The sequence below is a fragment of the Alosa pseudoharengus genome, unplaced genomic scaffold, assembly GCF_046254945.1.
Source record: "Alosa pseudoharengus isolate Yale_2024_CS ecotype anadromous, Long Island Sound unplaced genomic scaffold, YU_APseudo_1.1 YU_APseudo_1.1_scf_6, whole genome shotgun sequence".
In the NCBI taxonomy this organism is placed as follows: domain Eukaryota; kingdom Metazoa; phylum Chordata; class Actinopteri; order Clupeiformes; family Clupeidae; genus Alosa; species Alosa pseudoharengus.
In genome coordinates, this window is record NW_027468848.1 from 27,438,821 (window position 1) to 27,442,381 (window position 3,561).

Here is a 3,561-nt window from a genome sequence, read left to right on the forward strand (position 1 = left end):
ATGTGTGTTATTCATTTGTCAGTTTATGTAATGCACATATCTTCAATAGTTTAGTTTGAATGTCGTGCGCTTGATATCGACAAATTGCGTTCAGTATAATAGCCTATACTTCATGACCATTTTCTTCAAGTCAAAATGTTCACCTTTAGCTATGTCTGTGTTAACATGTATGTCTGTGTTGATGTTGATGTGACGGATAATAAACGGCTTATTATGGCCAACGATTTATGTGCCTGCTATAATGTTATATATCATTCCCCCTCTTAAAGACATGTCAATGTATTATCCTACTACTAAATATACACCGACAGTAGCCTAAGTTACGTGTAAAGTAGGCTATTGCATGATTCCATGCACGTTAAAAGGGCCTCGCACCCGTCAAGTTCGCACAGGGCCTCGCCCCCCTCTTGCGACGGGCCTGACGTTGGCGGTAACCACACTACCGGAAAATTAGTTTTTGTTTAGGCTACGTGATGATGGACCTCCCCTGCGTTTTGCTCTACTATTGGATACTCGCCTTGCGATGGACGGATTCATTTGCATAAAGTTGGGGATTGCTGAACTTTTTGACGCGCCGCAGCCACAGCACTCGTCGCACCGCATACCCAGAATCCTATGCGGGTGCGGAATTTGCTTTTCATAGAAATGAATAGGGATACTGCGTCGCGGTATTCGCATCGCGTGCTAGTGGATCAGGGGCGTAACGGTACCGATCCACTTGCATGACACTTCATTTTGTCGTGTCGCATAGATGTCGCGCTGCCTCCCCACGTTCAGTCGTGTGTGGGCGTTTTGTTTAAAATGTCAGTTACCAGCTCATACTCAGTTCGTTTTAACGTATCTTAAGTGTTTTTCCACAAATGGACCACAATTTTAGGCATGTACTTAACAGTATACAACACATTAATAGCCTAAACAAACTATGCAAGCCATTTGGAAATCATGTTTTATTTAAACTACTCAATGCAATCTCAAATCCTTACCAGAAACACCAACAGTCAATATATTCATCCAAATCCTAGTTTCGTTTGTTTTATGGACTACTAGGTGGTCGTGGAAGAGTTCGTTAAAACATTATTTGTCTTGTAAGCGGAACCAAAGTTTCACAGGCACCGTTGTGGTAGAACAAAGGACCTACAACCTCGTCCTTTCATTGGAGACTCGCCTCGCGTTCAACGGATTCATTTGCATAAAGATGGGCTTCGCCCAGCTTTTTGACGCGCGACATATTTTCAAATGCAGCGCTGCCTTCCCGGAATGCTTTGCGGGTGCGTTAAAGTCGCTTGACGTCACCCATAGGACTAGAGTGGAATGCGACAAGACAAAATGAAGTGTCGTGCAAGTGGATCGGTACCGTAAATGAGGAGGACGCACAATTGAAACCGCCATGGAAGCACGAGCACCTACTGGAGGACCTCCCGTTATCATAGACGACCACCCGACGATAGCGGTGAACTCGGTGAACAGGGTAGTGGTGAAGATAACGTCATACACCCGTGGCCGTATTTGCAAGAAATGTTTCTGTACATTGGCAGCTTTCTGTGAAGCTGAACACTCCGCTACCTGCCTCAGCGGCCTGTGAAAGGCTATTTAGCATTGCAGGACTTGTCTTCAGTCCAAGAAGAGTAAGACTGAATCAGGCCCGGGGTGGGTAATCGGGAGAATTCCCGGTGGGCCGCTTCACTTGTGGGCTGGTCGAGGAAAAAAATATTGAAATTTGTCACGTTAGTCTATCTTTTCAGTAGGACACGCTCCGCATTCTGTGCATGACACCAATGCAATGCCTCTGCATGGGTTGTAGCCTACGTGAGGGAGTTCTCCCCTCCCAAAAAGAGTTGGTTGGGTCCATATAGGCCAGGAGAGACTGAGCAGCAGATCAACCAGTCGACCACTGAAAATGATGAGCCCGAAATTAGTGATGAGGAGGCTATGACTACAGGGACAAGTAGAGAGGATATATTACAGTTATTTAATGTAAGAAAGAGCAATTCTTACAAATTTCTTGAATTTCCCCTGGGGATCAATAAAGTATCTATCTATCTATCTATCAATTACCCTACATGATAAATATGCCTTGTTTGCTCAGAAGCGGGTGTAGTAAAGGAGTAGGCTAAATCACCAAACAACAATATAGCCTACCCATGCAAAAAACATATGCCTCTTTGTGGAAGTGTGGGATAGGCTACATTTCAAAGGCTTTCTTTCTTTCTTTCTTTCTGTTTTTGTTGAATAGTGGAATATTTTTTGTTAACTTTTCAGTTGAAGTGAATTATTAAACCTTTACACATGTTAAACCATGGTAGTAATAAAAACTACAGGATAGTAAGAGCTGAAATGCTGCTTCATTTATCCAATTTCCACCACTATAGAAAACGTTGGCCGGTCTTGGGCCTGAAACTCCCGGGCACTGAATTCTGTCAACCTTGAAAACCAGCTTCTTTTGAAGATGAACAGACACCTTTTCAGTTTCAACTATGACTGGCATATTAGTAGCTGCTGTACATAGGTGGCCTGTGTTTGTGTGAGTGAGATGGTGACCTGGGGAGTAAGCCCTAGAAATGCTCATACCACATGACCAAAATGTTCTCCCTACCAGCAGGTCATTTTTTTTTTAAAGAAATAAGTTATTTATTTTTCATTTTTACCTGAAGTTCATACAAAAGTGGCATTTCTGTTTCTGTTTTTTTGTTTGATGTCAGCTCTAAAAATATGCTGTTTGTTCTTTGAGAGCTGTCCCCAAGGATATAGCTACCTCCAGAAAGCTCGCAGCACAGGACGCGGTGGCGGCCTGTCAGTTATCTATCGTAGCGATCTGGAGCTATCTCTGCAACCATTTCCTGAACTATTTTTATTTGAATGCCTTGCATTTAAAGAAGCACTATGCAACAATTTTAGCAAAAATGACCTTAATTATGCAGGTTGAAAGTCTTTCTCATGGTTCTACAACACTTTTTGGGTCGTTTGGTGGGTGCTTCGTCTCCCCCTAGTGCTTCTCCGCGGAAAAAACGAATATGCAACTTTCTGGTCCCATCCAGAACAAATCCGGATGTGATTCAGCGGAAGTATCCAATCGCGTCTCGAAAATGTAGTCAGATTGTAGTTTCTAAGAAGACTGCAAAACGGACTCCAACTTGGCTTTGTTGCTGTTGAAATTGTAAGTAGCCTACCCTTGGGTGAACTTCGTTTTTGTAATGTGGTTTGATAGTCTCTTGAACAATGTGTTTGCTCGACCGTTTTATTGTGAGCCCTGTATGTGTTTAGCTTGGTTTCTTGATGGCTAGCTCGCTAGGTAGTGGGGGTTTAGCGTAGCAGTCACTTGCTACCGAAGCTGCAGGGGGAGCTATGTCGTGAAAAATGCGAGCCCAAATCAGGCGAAAATCCAGAAACAGCGAAGGAATAACCAGACCTGCATAGGGCTTCTTTAAATCTAAGTCCCCTTCTCCTGTGCTGTTCCTCCTCATTTACTGACCACCAAAACCAAACCCATCATTTATCACTGAGATGTCAAATCTTTTCACAACTTTCTGCACATCCTCTGCTAAATGTTTTATTTTTAGTGAT